The sequence below is a fragment of the Ptychodera flava genome, chromosome 4 (genome assembly GCF_041260155.1).
Source record: "Ptychodera flava strain L36383 chromosome 4, AS_Pfla_20210202, whole genome shotgun sequence".
In the NCBI taxonomy this organism is placed as follows: domain Eukaryota; kingdom Metazoa; phylum Hemichordata; class Enteropneusta; family Ptychoderidae; genus Ptychodera; species Ptychodera flava.
The window spans coordinates 22,503,766-22,519,982 of record NC_091931.1 but is presented as its reverse complement, the minus strand read 5'-3'; the positions used below and the strand labels follow the sequence as shown (position 1 = coordinate 22,519,982).

The 16,217-nt window shown below is 40.7% G+C and overlaps 1 protein-coding gene across 2 annotated transcripts in view; it reads right to left on the bottom strand.

Annotated features, from left to right (window-relative positions):
- Positions 1-16,217, bottom strand: part of LOC139131209 (gamma-aminobutyric acid type B receptor subunit 2-like) — a 257,786-nt gene that overhangs the window by 151,129 nt on the left and 90,440 nt on the right. Inside the window, exon 1 of one of the 2 annotated variants that reach the window (XM_070697180.1) lies at positions 14,300-14,542. The exons of the other annotated variant lie outside the window; for it this stretch is intronic. The gene's annotated coding sequence lies outside the window, so the exon portion shown is untranslated. Of the gene's footprint in view, positions 1-14,299; positions 14,543-16,217 lie in introns of those variants that run through there. 2 annotated transcript variants of the gene reach the window in all.

The following is a 16,217-nucleotide window of genomic DNA, read 5'->3' as shown; positions in this document are numbered from 1 at the left end:
TCAATCGGACGTCGCGTCTTACATGAAATCCTTTCTACCCCGACATGCCTTCCCACTGATTTCATAATAGAGTTATTTCTGTAGGTCCTGCGAATATAGAAAAAAACAGAATGATGATATAGCAGAGCTTCGCTATCACACGATTCGGTAGAGCGAAGTACGGGAAAGGGCGAATGAAATATCGCGCGTCTTTGAACCACGCGTGAAAGCCATTAGTGGAGGCGTGCAGCTTTTTTTCCTTCGTAATGGACACATAAAGAGATCGCAATGTTTCTGTTTGCGGTAGGAATGGTGGTTATAAAGTGCTATTAGCTAAAAAGCATCGCGGTTGCCGTACGTGTTGATGGTGAAAGACTGACAGCCAGCGGAAGGTGTAAGTATACCAGGAGTGCTTACATTCCCATGGGCTGTCGCTATCTCAAACAGACATCATTTCGCGGGAAAAAAATATATTGCATCACTTGAGATTACCGCCTAAAATATAATATGACGCAAATTAAGTGTTAAGGCGACGGTGTTTCAAAATGCGCGGCTTCTAACACTCTTGTAGATGCTTGCATTAAGGCAAATAATTCCTTAACAGAAAAAATGCTCGCCCCGTCTGCCTGGACGTTCACTTTCCCTTACAAACTTAATAGCATCATGAAAGTCCCGGTGACTGTATCTTTTAACAATTTTCCCCGAGGTAGTATGTTCTGTGTATCAGTTATATTTTCTAAATTTACCCTCTCCAGTGTGTTGAAATACCCAGTATTCGCCGTCAGTTTTTTGGTCAACTCCACAGCAGTATAAATTATGGACATGTAATATATTCCTAGGACCATTTCCGTTTCCCTAATGCTCGACCCAATATCAAAATACCGGGTATTTCATTTGTTAACATGTCCTCAGAATATATCGGGTGACTACTTATTACCATAACTGAAACATATCCTACACAGTAATTCATAGTCGACAAGTCACATGCTGAGGCTGGATGTGAATTATGGCGCATACTATTTCAAACAAAATGTTACAGCAATAAATACGGAACATTAAACATTTATCAATCACATGTACTTGGTCTTCACCAAGTCCTATATTCAGTTCTGTTCCCCCATATCTGTTTGTCTCTCTGTCTCTGTTTGCCTGTATGACTCTATTTGTTTGTCTCGTTGTCTGCTTATCTGTCTGTCTCTTTATCTGTCAGTCAGTATGTCTGTCTGTCTACCGGTGTAAGTCTTCCTCTTTTCTGTAATAACTGTCATAAGCGTGACTTAATTTTTAACGGCTCAGATTACATCACATGATGCGTGTAGATTTCGATGAAACCATCATTTTTCAAGTGTAATTTTTCTCTACAACCACGGTCCCTCGCGCTATAACTTATCACATTCATGTCATAAATTTTCAAGTTATGAGAATTGGGTCGGCGGGACTCGTTCCTGTCCAGCGATCAATCGATACAGATGAATGACCTACTTTGAGCTGCTGGTACCGCACAGACTTTTCCACAACTTGTCTCACTGCGCAGCAAAATTATGGAAATAGTCAAAGGCTAGTGTTGGCAACATTCCACGCGCGCATTTTGTATTGCACACGACTATAAATTATACCTTCACGAAACTGTTTGAATACGTTTGAATTCTGATTATGAATAAGCTCATAAAATCGCTCGATTTTTCATTCTTTTGGCAAGATATTCACTTTATCTTGGAAAAATACGGCTATGCGCGAGCTCTTTCAAGTTCAATTTGAACTTTGATGGTTTTGACGATTCATGTTAGTGAAAATACACGCTTAGGCATTTGTTCTTTCCAAAAACTGGTTTTACCGAATTGCTGTCCAAAATTGAATGTAAGGTCGGGAGCATGAAGGCGTGTCTAGCATATACAAAGGCTTTGAGTTTTAGCACAGAGTAAAGCAAACAATATTGTTCGAGAATTTATGATAACTAAAATGTCCTGCATTAGACATAATTTTTTATCTCCTCACCACTGTCAACACTTTGGGCGATAGGCAATTTTGGAGACCGTTGAGAGAAACACATGGAGGGACTGTGATAAAAAAAATACATACATGTTTTCATTGGAAATAGCACAAATATCATTAAAGATATCATCAAAAAGATGTTTGGGTTTTGTACTTTTCTCTATTTTCATGTTTGTGTGTGTCTATTATGGACGTACATGTAACTACCACTTGATTATCTCTGTATACTATTTAAACAAAAAACCTCCAGATCATATCATTCTATTCATTACTTACCCTAATCCCATTCATTAGTTTTCTATCGATCACCAACCCGAAGGATTATCGCCCTGATTAAGTAACAGATGGATTGAACTGCTAACGAGCTGTTTAGTCAGGGCGATAATCCTCCATCCTTAATAACATAATCAACTTAATCAAAGAAGACACTATAAATTATAGTACACATATACGTGTCGTTACAAATACAGTACACACTGTATGAATGTAACAATCAAGGGCGTTTAAAGAGAGTATTTGTCATTCTCTGCTAAAAATGTGCGGCGGTACTCGCAAAAAATCACCTTCTTATCAGAAAAACTACAAAACACTTCCTGCAATATATTGCCTTCAGTATAGGGTTCGGGCGTGGCAACGAGACATGGAACGTTTAGCGGAAATCGCGTTATGACCGAGATCGGCTGCGCGGTAAATATAGTGATAATCACACAGTAGACCGCCTTATCTCCGTATGATTAGTCTGTTTCGATGTCAGTTGGCATGGCAACTACTTCTTTGTCGCATTATGCTGCAAAAGTACATATGGCCATCGATGATACACAGGTAAAGTATTGACTGTGGGTGACAATGTCGCAAACATTACTGTAATTTTGAGACGACACAAAAATCGTTTTCTCATACCATGGTCATCGATGTTACACATCTAAATATGGTAAAGTATTGACTGTAAGTGGCAATATCACAAATATTATTGTAATTTTGCGACAACACGAAATCATTTCTTCTTATCTGATCGGCTATATCACTTCTTTAAAAACGTTCCACTTGCTCTTCCAAGATGTGTTAAGTGGCGAACTGCCATGCGACTTCAGTCATCGTCCATCAAACTCCAAAAGCTACTCCATCAAAGGGGCGGGTTTTCCATAAGCTTTATCTCTGAGCAACTGTGCACTGTGCACAACTTTCAAAGGAGAACAGAGGACTAAAATCACATAAACCGCCAATATCAATAATCACTAATGCGAGTACCAGGGATACGGGACTGCCCCTTTAAGATTGGCGAAACAAGCGTGACGCCTGACAAACGCATTGATGATGTACAACATCGCTGATTTGACGTTCACCATAAAGTGATGCACATGGATAGAATCATAACATTAGTTTTGAAGTCTTTCGCCACTAAACTCTGTCAATTTAAGTCAGACGATTTTTCCTGCTGGATTTTCTCACCATAAATTATTTCACACAGTAAACAAACAGTCTTTCAACTCAGGATAAAAACCCTGTATCGACAGCTCCTTACGATCTATGACAATGTGTGCTGACCGAGCCTTTAGAACACTACTATAATTTCAAAGCTACATGTAACTATATATTAGGCATACAATCGGTCATGTAATACCGCCCTGAACGTTTTATTCCGCTCATTTTAAGTGACCGACTAATTACATACCAAGTTGAGAGTCCACATGAATGAAAGATGGCGATGGCATCTGCGACAGGTCACCTATTATCAGCAACGGCAGACGGTCCTCTTCAAATTACCAAAATTGTACGCGGAAACGGAATCTTAAAGACACAATGTGAAACAATCACACCAGCGACGTTTTCCCGAGTCAGAAACTGACTTTGCAAAAAATCTGCTACAACTGTAAACTATTTATTATACTGTGAACCCATTTTGTCATGACTGCAATAATTCCCTCTGATTTGCAACGTGGCCCTAAAACATGAAATTGACTATTTAAGGAGCAGCGACCTAACATACGGCCTTGGGGAATTAATCACTCACTATTTGGCAGCTTAGAAATAGGACAGGCAAATTAGACCCGCTTACAGCATATGAACGACGTAAAACTAGGGTTGCAAACGTCCAATTTGTCAGCAAATATTTACAATATATATATACAGTCAATATTTCTTGCCCTTAAGTACAAAAATTGAAAGCAACATATAGAGTTGGGTGACTGTTAAAAAATTTCAACCAATCCGTGACTTGCGCTAATTTCCTTTAATAATGTGGCACACATATGTCCAACCAGAGAAGGTATGGTATTCTGGGAAACGTTGGTCATTGATTCCCATAAATTTTTACTTGATCCAAGCACGTGGAATAACGAATTCATTTATCATTGTCAATTTCCGAATTATATCAAAGTACCTCAATGTTTACACTTAAATGGAGTGATTGCTAAATAATTCAGCTCGGAATACGAATCTACAGACGTTTTATGCGTGTCACTGAAACATCGTCTGTTTAATCTTGATATATTGCCCTTTTGGTTTTATTTTTTCATTTCAGTTTTGGCTTCCTGTACCCCTGGGCACTCAGTAATTGCATTTCATTTTCCTTCATTTGGATGTCCATTGTGTATGATCCATAAGAGCAGTTTCAGTCAAAACTATAGCTTAACTCGCGACCCGACGGGGCCTGCCCATTCCTCAACAGACAAAGAAATAGATCGGTATGTGTGTGTCTTTGAGACGAAAGAGGTCTGCTCGTAAATATCCCTGCGAATAAAGAAAATAGCTTTGTAACACACCTCATCAAAGATCTCTTTTCTCCATCCATCAATTTCCAGTTGCTTGGTGTGCGTCATTTTAGCTCTATGCACGCAAAAGAGCCAGTTACTAGTCAACAGACTCGAAACTGTCAACTGTCAACCGACCGGTTCAGTTTAGTTTGAAAGCGACACCTACGCATGCGCACGCAGTTTACGAATGTGGCGGTGTCGTCTGCTACCGAGGCAAGTGATAACAGAGGAATTTTTCGATCTTTCAGCAGGAATTGTTGACGAGATGTGTCTCAAAACACATATAGTCGGATTAAAGCATTCATTTGTTTTCCCCCGGCCTCGTGAAACGGAATGTTTTCGGGCGATTAAGGCTTTTGTGGAAACAAACTTATGCGGAGACCCCCAAGGAAAGTCAACATATGTATACAGTATATTACCACCTTATACCTGTACACAGTCAGATTAGCTTTAGTATTGTGTCAGGTTATATGTACTATTTAGAACTGACAAAACAACTCAGAGACATATTCGGCCTTTAACCTGTTCACCCCTAATTCCTTGTAGACAGGTCCACAATCACCATTGATATCAGTGGGTGTGGGTCAAGCCATGGTGGTGAAAGGGCTAAAACTTTTAAAATACTTGGTTTGATGTCTTCCATAAACCCCAACTTTGCACAGTGACCCCTTATATTTATTCTTGATTATGAAAGTGTATGCTTTGAGCACAAAGATTAAAATTTCTCTTTTACAGTCATTGTACTTGGTGCTTTCATCGTCATGAACAATTTCTCCAATGTTAACCGCGAGCGCGATATGCCGTTGATGATCATGCGTGGATCGTGTCCGACCACACACTCTGTATGAGAGCATACTTATCAGACCGATTTCAGGAGGTACAGTATGTCAGCCCGAGCAACTTTCTTAGCCTCTTCTTCAAAACTGTTTCGAGGAAAATTTTGTAGACAAACCGATAGAACTGATTCGCGCTTAAACGATAAGAAACTGACAAAATGGGATGTCCAAATATGGCGCTTTTGGGGATGTAAAATTTCCCGTCACTCGGCCTCAAAAAAAACACGCACATCACGATTCCTGATATACATCCGAGTAGCGGCTCCCAGGAGAGCGCGAAATGAGAACTCATCTTTCAAGGTCTGACCGTTATGTATCCTAGACGTCATTAGCGGAACCGAGTGAAGTCGATATATTCGCCAATTTCACGCGCGACCAAATAATTTTTCAGTTCTCTGAATATATTGCACTTGTTGCGGAAAGGAGAGTCGTCCGGAATCGAAACACCACCCTATGCCGTCGCTTTCCCAAAACCACTTACGCCTTTCTGATTATCTATTAAGAGGAAGACGAGTCATACCACAGGAATGAAAATGACCATTTGCTGATTAGATTAGTGTTACAGTGAACCAATTTCGTGACGGGAACACTGTATAATGTTAGAGTTGGTATAGAGTAACAAATTACCCAGTGTTCTACCTAAGTCACGGTGTGGAATACAGGACTTGAAAACGAGACCTGGACTTCTGTTTGCCGTTCGATTAAGGTACTGAGTTTGCCTGTCGAAATTGAAAAGACTTAAAACTTCTGCCTAAACTTTCCTAAAAGAAAGTTTAAACCTTTCCTTTTGGAAATAAAAAATAAAAATCATGGGTCACCGGCAAAAGTTGTACCAACACTTGAAATTCAAAATGGCCAACAAACTTGATCGGTGGAAACTTTAGTTACTCCCATGAGCTTCCAATTGAACCCCCACTAGCAGTAGGCCAAAAGAATACTGTAAGTTCGAGAGTCCAAATATATGTTCCTGAGTCGCATTATACTTTAATACATCGTGCAACGGCTGTATTACTTTGGGATTCGTATCGTCCTTTTTGAATCGAATAGTGTATTCGTAGTATCACCGAGTATCTTCATCATCATCATCATCGTCGTCATCATCATCATCATCATCATCATCATCATCATCATCATCATCATCATCATCTCGGTTTGCACCTTACGGTTCATACACAAACTAACGCAAGATAAGATCATAGTGACTACTGCAAGACGTTCGGAGTGAGAAAATATCTTGACATGAATTGAGTTGCCAAGGAACGTTCCTGGAGTGACGCGTTCTCTACTCGTCATGAAAATCTTCTGTGATGCCTCTTTCTAAAATTAATTGGCGCTCTTGCTCCCCAGTCTTTACGTGTGAAAGTTGCACATCAAAGCCGGACAACTGTTCACGGCTTGTGAGATCATGAATGTTTTTATTTCTTGCTGTATGTTTTATCCTTTTGTTTATTGATTCGGAATATTGACTTTCTTCAACACATCATTACCTGACTTAACACGGTGTCATTAAAGACACGGACAAGTGAATTAAAATCGACTAACGCAGCTGCTAACTGTTTACCGAATTAGAATTGGTCGCAGTCGAGCTTTTTACGTAATGAGTGCTTCAAGTGATAAAATAGACATTGGTGCCGTAAGCTGCGTCATTACAATTTTTTTTAATGACGCATCGATGTCCACTATTTGATTATTTCATTTCGCTGCCACTGTGACCCCTTTGATTTTCTCGATGACAAGTAATTGTTGGTGACAATCATATATTGCTTTGTTTTCAGTGATGATTTATCGTGACTCGTTGCCGCATTTTCGTCTGTAATTTTGTTTATCCTCTGATTGCCGTAGGAAGGAGATCACACAAGACGGGGTTTGTCAAAGTATATCGCATTTGTCTTTCGATCGGCATCGCTCAAACTCCAGGAGCTAAGTTCAAATCGTTTCTAACATGCCAGTGATTATGATTGCGTAGCATCCTAATGTGCCCAGACAGTCGCGCGAGTTCTTTTGTCAGAACGTGAAACTCATCGAGAGATATTATTCTCGGCACTCAGACAGTCTGAGGATTTTTCACTCGCAACACAAAAGAGACACACTCGTATAAAGGTAAATCGTCCGGTTGGCGTCTGATCGCAAATTGTTTGACTTCTGTCTGCAAAATTGTCTTACAGTCTACGGTAAAGGTAATAATATCCAATACGCCAAACGTGTTTCTTATAAAAATGACACATGTGAATCCCATTCCTGTTTCAAGGCGATTCGAGCGTACGGTACTAAGTTGATGGCGATGTACCCTATTGGCAGTATTTCACATCACGTGACGCCCCCGCACAAGACAACTCCATTAGCCGTCACGTCATGTATATTCTTGAATAAAATGACCGGTTTTCTTTACTTGCTAATCACCCTTGCGTCAAACATGGTGAGAATCGACTATACTCTTCGTTGTTGTAAAAGCAATGCCATATCTCTTAATGTTATTTATCCAACATATGCGCTTAATTTGACTACTGTGATACCCTTGGAAAAAAACATCTTCTCGTGAGGAAATTCACCGTCAAAGTTACCGGTGACATCTCATCACTAACCGTTACTGCCATGGTGATCATAATGTTGAACATCATCATAATTACAAATATCATTTTGATCATCATCAACGTCGCTATCATCCTATTTTCACATCCACGACTTTTCCACCTTTCGAGAAGAACGGTCTTCACAACCTTCGTCAAGATACCCCGCGGCCAATAGAAATGCCGCAATTTAGTCGAGGCGTTGAAACGCGGACCGCGTCTACAAAGTGGACAGAATTAGGGAGTGGCAGTGGTCGTTTCAATCAGCCATTCGATTTAGCGTATCCTCTCTCACTCAGAGAGAGAGAGAGAGAGAGAGAGAGAGAGAGAGAGAGAGAGAGAGAGAGAGAGAGAGAGAGAGAGAGAGAGAGACAGAGAGAGAGAGAGAGAGAGAGAGAGAGGGAGGGGGAGGGGGACAGACAGACAGACAGACAGACAGACAGGCAGGCAGGCAGACAGAGCCAGAGCCAGAGAGATAGACAGAGACAGACAGGGACAGTCAGTCAGGCAGGCAGACAGAGTGAAATGTTAATGTTGGAGAGGATTCCTTTTCTCGACCGGGGTTTCTATTTTTGCCAAGTGGATTCGACATTCGATAACTTACCGAAGTTGATCTTCGTTATGACAGTTAACGTTAGAGTTGGCCACATTAAAACTGCGTCTTGAATTAGCAAAAATGGTGTTGAGTTAAATAATCTACCTCGATTCATTCGCCCACACAAGATAACAGTGCAAGAGAGTTCTGGACAATATTTCACGACACCTTGGGTACCTTTTACCCAAGGCAAGTCTAGTGACATTTGTTGCCTCTGCACACCATTGAATGAAACTATTCACCGAAAATTACAAGTGAACCACTTTCTAAAGTCGCATTGATTTCACGAAGAACGAACACATTTAATTTATCGCCAGTCGTGACAAGCAGACTAAAACCCGGATGATTACGTTCTTCAAGATCCCCAAGCAGGGAGCTTTTATACTTCTTGCCATCATGAATATAATCATGGTCTTATTTGGATATTTTTGTGTGACTTACGCAGCTTAGAAAAAAACAAAGTCAGTCACCAAGAAGGTTGTCTGCTACGGATGGTGATAATGATCATCCCCAATAATGGAATATTCTATTTTTTGGTGCATTACTGTTTCATGCGTTATCTGCAAATAGGACCGTTCTTCTTCGCTTTATCGTTCACGATAATCTGATGCCATCTATCTATTTGGTGTTTGATCATATAATATATTAATTGTAGATCATATTCGATATGGACGTACTATTTCATTCCTAAAGCAGATATTTCCCGCGGCGTCCGCATTGCACTTGAAGGTTTATATTGCTGGTACACTAAAAAATTGGTAATTTTGCGAGTTAGATCATAACTGTCGTTTACCATCACACAGGTTTTCAGATGATTTATTTTAATATAAAGAAGTAGGCTTAGCATCGATCGACTTGAAAGTGATCTATCTGAAATAGTACTGTTACACAATAAAAGACAAACAACGATCATATGCGGGTGCAAACCGTTCTGTACATAGCGCCCTCTCGCAATTTGAAAGTGTAATGACAGTAACTAACGAGATTCACGTGACCAGCAAGTGTTTCTCACACAATTATCTGTAATTTTAAATCTAAACATTTGTTAAATCAGAAAACGTAACCAACATTTAGCATCAGATGTATTGCAAATACAGGCGACTGAATTCCTTTGGATAAGTTAATTTACATGTTAAACACTTTCATAATGTCGAAACAACATACAGTAATTATCTCGGCAAAAACTTAAAATTTGTAAGTGTGCAATATTCATATTTCAAACACAACAAATAAAACTTTCTTATTGGGCAAATCTCATGGCAAAGTAGTGAGTGAGTGCATCCTGCCCTTTACACAGAGTCAGCCTCGGAATGAGACTTTGCCAGACCTTGTTTACAATTCAATTTGCACAACATTCTCGTATACATGATAGATTTCCAAGTTAACCACGGTAATGGTTTAATATTCCCTGAACGAATAAACCCAGTCCAATTAAATTTAGAGAACTATCGTCCAGGCAGAATTTGAATGCTATTTTTGGGTAATATGTTGATGTCGTCAGCTCAACGATGTTGACTGACATTGTTAACAATGGAGCAATATTCTTATCTTGTCTGCGCGAAATTTGAAGTGTTAGATAAGAAGGTTAATCCGTTTACAGTATGAAAGCGAGGTCACCAAATTTGCATATTGATGACAACGTTCGAACCCTGGCGACCTTTTGCAAATATTCGTGTTTGCAACAAGGGACGGGTCAAAATGTCAAAACAATTTGCAACAAAGGCCAATTTTAGATGGGATTGCACTAGACGATTCGGCAATTTGTAGTTAATTATTTCCATGGCGATGGTTATTCCCGTGGACAGCTGTGCAATAATCAGGCTGCGCCAGAACAACCTAAAAAAAAAAATTTTTTCGTGTACGGAGAAGGAGAAAAGAACGACAACATGGTAAAGTCGTTTATCACGGTAAAAGGTAGCTTTGCTTTGATAAATTCAACCATGTCAATTATTAATGACTTTTGCCGATATAAGGTAAAATGCGCCCTCGAGGACAGATATTAAGACTCTCAAACTTTCACAACACAATTGCGTGATCTCATTTTGAAGCTAGACGGGCAACTTAAGTTTTCACAGGCCTCTTCACAGGGATATTCTTGTGATAATCGAACATCTAATTTTTCTTCATAGAGTTAACACAGGGACGGTGGCCATTTTGAATTTCAAGCGTCGGTAAATGTAGGGCTGTTTATTTCCCTCGTACCAATGTTGCACGGTGTACCCCTGATTTTTATTCTTGTGGTGAAATGATTCAAAGATAAGTTTTTTTTCACGAACAATTTGAGCTAAGTTTTGGGGTTTTTTTCAAATTCAAAGCGCGTACTTACTTAATCAGCATCGAAAGACGATGACCGGATACAGAAGTTGCTGACATTATATCGAGAGAGTTGTTAGCGTCGTGGTTCGGGATAGAGTACTGTATGCAGCCAGATGCTCCACGAACACCATTTTAATTATCTAAATGTCTAAATGTCTGCGTCCGCTAAACTTCACTCATACCATATATACTATTGGAAAATCATAGGCATTAATCGAAAGGGAAAATTTGCCACCTGTTGATATGTGTAATGGTCTAAACCCATGCTTTTATTCAATCTTATGATAACTGCCTTTGTGTAAGGCATCAACAAGGTTCCCACTGACGACGTTGATACCAATTACACTCGTCCTTTTGAAAAGATGGAGGCTCCATATATGCGGGTGACAAGCATTTTGTTTAATATTCGGTGTTCCTTGATAAACCTTCGAAATAATGAAGAATGTTAGTCTCACACTGAGAAGTTTTGCAGATAAACATACTCCTAGGGGGTCCAGCTGCTTGGCAAGGGTATGGAAGTACCTCCTACGATACCTCGATTGTTTCTATAATGGAGGTCAGTCGGATAGCGTTCATCCACTTCTTCAAGGGTACTCAAGAAAAGCGTGTTCAAACGGTGTTTGAATCTTGATTACAATATTTTGTTTCATTTTTGTTGAATTAAAAATATCGGCCAAAAAATTCCCATTCGAATTATGCTGTGTTCAGATCAATCGTCAAGCAAGACACAATTCTGCCCGTGAAAAGAAGTAACTGCTTTCCACAGAAACGAAAACATGACGTCATTGCAACGCCTTAGAGCAGTGCGGCGAGTACTCTCGTTCATTAAACTACACAATTTCGTCCTCTGCGCAACACATGGAGACGTCAAGTAGACTATGATGATGACAAAACTTGTTAAGAGCATGCGTAGTAGAGTTGTTTCCTACATTATACATGGTCTGGAAGTGTACTTGAAATCATACAATCTTGAAAATCGTACAGTTGGGAAATTCGTGAAACTTGTGCTATTTTAATCTATCTTCAGAGCGTCACGAAATTCTCACGTCAAGACCATCTCGGAAAGATGAAACATAGAGTAATGCTACCTCATTCTCTTTCGTATCTTTCCCCGATTCTATCTGACCAAGTATTTTTGCTTGCCTGCTTGCCCTTCCGTTAGTCATTCTGTCCTTATATTTCTATATTTATATGGCAAAGCATAAGCATTGCAAGATGAACGATATCGTCATGGCTTGTCTTTGCTTTTGAGACGGGTCATCGAAGAAAGGCATTGGGATTCTCCTTAAACCACTGTTGCTATCTAAAACTTTCTTGTATCTGAGTTTCAGCGACTTGATATTCCCGTGGCACTGCTCTGCTGTCCAATAGAGCCCCTTTCGCATAGTTTTAATTCCACAATTTTTTATGAATACGCCTCTCCCTGCATGTTTGGTTCATCATTCATTAGCTGCTTTCGCCGAAGCAAACTGACATCACTATACCGTACACCGACTTATGTCTGGCTGACACTATAGTCTCAGATCAGTAACGTACCACAAAGGACCGTCCACACGTAGTTTTTTTAATACCGGTATTTGACCTGAGACGTTTCAGAAACGTTTCAACGTATCCTCTGTTAACACACAGTAGAACACTCCTTTTGGCTGTCTGTCTGCCTTACATCTCTCCGCTTGTCTCTGCGTCAGAACAGAAGTTTTGTCCAGAAGTCCGTCTGTCTGTCTGTCTGTCTGTCTGTCAATCAGCCTGTACGTGGTTTTCTATCTCTCGTTCACTTTCGACTTCCCTCGTTTCAGCAGACTCACATTAGGACATAATTATTTGTAAAAGATTTCAATCGACGTCCCAGTGTGTGAAGCTTATAACGATCTTGCTCTTTCATGCACAGTCAATAAGCTTAACTGATCTGATGACTGAGAATCCGAGTCGGCATGTAGACGTGAATGTGAAAAAGCCATTTTGTGTGTGTGTGGCACGCTAGTTGTGTGATTGGAGAGTCAATCTCTCTATTAATCGCCATCGATCATCACACACAATGATGTTAGCGATATCTACGTACATTAGACACGCAAATAGATAAGATATATCTCAATTTCTCCAATGTCCCTGGAATGGAAAGGGGAGACGGTGCGTAACCCGCCAACAATGTAAACTCGTGTGCGCATTAGTCTGATAAAGCGGCAATTTCACGTTCTTCTGTCCTCTCATTCTGAGGTTACAAATTCAGAAAGAAAACGATACAGGGTACTCTTCACTGAGAAAACCTTTACACGTGAGATTAATTCGGAGCAGATGTGTGCTAAATTAAGTGTTGGTAAGGAATTTTCCATGCGTGCGGGCTATCCGACGGAGTTGAATGGAAACGACGTGTCTTTCACGTGGTATCGCTCTTTTTTAGATGGCTGATTCGAAAATCGCGTGGCATGAAGTGTACTTGTCAACGCAGTATAATAGACTAACAATGATATAAATCTGTACTATCCTTGTACCTTGCTCAATATGCTGGGTTATTTTCCCCTTTCCTAAATCAGAATCGCTTGATTTTGTTTTCGGTCTATTTTAGAGTCTTAGGAGTGATGATTTATCGACCAAGTTCTCCTGCTGCGTAGCACTTCATATACTGGCTTGGCGCAGATCAACTCAGAAGAAGCAAGGTGCTGTCGAACGCATACTTTCATAACGAATATGACGCATTCCGCAAAATCGATGTTCATCATCAGCGCCGCTGAAGGAGCCGTGTCCATTAGTGCATTTCGGTGTGTAAATCGTCAATCCTATATAAATGGGATACCTAATTACAAGCCACGACACGGCGCATTCGTCGCGCACGTAAATCTTAGCTCTCCTCAAGTTTAGGTCGAAAACAGCGATTGAAATATGAAGTGTACCTCTGCGGCGTGCAATGTAGACTATAAATACGGAGGGAAAAATTGTTACAACACCGTACCGACCGATTATCATTGTATCGGATCTCCATCATCCCCGTATCGTCTATCAACTACGTCACAGAAATCATGCCACTTATTGCCTCTTTCATAATTCATATTGATAAAGACTCCTTTTTCATGAGTCGACACATTATGAACAGAAACGGTCCCATTTTTTCTATGTCTGCTGTTTGCCGAAAGTTCAGTTTTACTGTCCAATTTCCGGAATTTTAAGTTCGTTATCTCAAATTTCAGTCATTATATACTATTTTTAAAAATTACAACTGCACATGTATATATTGATATCACTTTCTTGTCAAAACGTCTAACTCACCGAGTTCCTGATTTTTTTCCCACCCGTTGTTCTCCTACTGACCCCACAGAAAGGCTTCAGTTGCGTTTTCCTCCGATAATATGTCCAGGGTTATATATCACTCCGTCAAGCCTCTTTTACCTGTCCTCTTCTGTGGTTCGGTTTAACTCTGGGCCATCGAGCAGTCATGTAGACTTGGCACGGTGCAGTCCTCCACAGAGCCGCCGCTGTTTCCAGTCCCCGGTGCAGCGATCAGAGAAAGACGACAGCTGTACGTGTCTTCGAGTGTTCCATTATTTTCATAGGTGAATCACGGTGCAATTTTTGAGGATACGGAGGGACGACGGTAAAGGGCTTACAAAACTATGCTCGGCTGACGTTGGTCGTATTAACTTGTTAACATATTCAAGGCTTGAAAACAGTCTTCCAGCCTGCCGAATACTGATACAACCATTACAATTCTCACATCAATGTATTAGAAATCTTCCCTGCCTCGTACTTTGTGTTTGAGACCGATGCCACTTTTCTCAGAGAGTTGTAAAACGTGCAGATACGACACGGCCTATTTTAAACCTCTTGAACCATGTCAAACCTAAAGTGCTGCGCCGAGAAAGTCGCGGATCGCCGTAATTATCACCGACATCCCAAGATTCAATCGATGCTCTCCAAAGCGGTTTAACTTTTGACATTAGCTTTCGTTTTCTACACAACATGATAAATGTGCCTGACGATGGCAGACTTTGACATCTCTCATATTTTGGGGTTGCAATGATCATTTAACCCCTGTTCACAATAGAAGATCACAGAGGGCCTCCAATATTACAGTCAATAGTTTGTGTGACGTTATGATACATGCAAATGTAACCCCCCACGGCCATGGCATTGTGACGAGAATGATCTTTCGAAGATTGATTGCGGGGGCTGCTATCTTTCATTTTATATTAAAAACTCGACCCGTGAATTGTTTATGCGTTTTGAAAGTGCAGTTGGTTGAGACACGGCTGTCTCAGACCGTTTCGCAGAGAAACTGCCGCCAGTCACCGTAAAACCGGCACACCTACGTATTGGACTACGAGAGGAAGGGCCGTCTATTCGGTGTGTAAACCGCCGTATGATATTATGGTTGAATTACTAATATTTGAACGCTATCCAAGCATGTTTGTGTTCTGTCAACCGAGGTTGCAACTGGCAGATATCTATTAAAGTAATTGTGCCACGCGTTGCTGCCGTTGCAAGTTACGTACGTACTACATCTTTCCTGAGTCATGAATGCGTTCACCCTTGCGATTGCTTTGTGAAAGATGCCGACTGTTTCCACTAAACGCCACCCTCCGGGCTTCAAAAGAGAGCCTTATCGTAAGCTTTACCTCTGTCTTCCACACACGCTGGCTCTGCAAACCTCGAGGGCCACCATTTTGCTTAAGTAACACAAATGGAGAAAACATTTAATCCGCCCAAGGTCCCCTCTCTGCGAGATTGGTTCTGAACTCCCCAATGTTGCTCAGTTTATCTCACTCAGCAATGCAATAAACAGCACCTCCACAGCTTCTGCAGTGTGGTGTCGATTAAAAGACATACCGACCGGCAGCTCAAAGGCTACGGAGAGCGACATCTTCCCCTTGCCCAAACGCGGCGTCACCGCCCACACATCGTAATAGCAGTGTTATCTACCAAATATGCCTCTAAAGGATAGCAACCGTGAGAAGGGATTGTGCGGGAACTTTTGCAAGAGCTCAAGGAATCCAAATCAAATAGGGTAACCTTTTTGTTGCTAGATCAGATACTGAACACGGAGCATGGCCAGCGCTGTGACAGTTGTTTTCATCTGAGGAGCTATAATATTACTTCTCCAAAAACTTGAAGATTATCAATCCAAGTGCAGCCACCTTTCCGGCGCATATCAAACTATCACATGAAAAGCAAGTTCCGTCACCGTTTT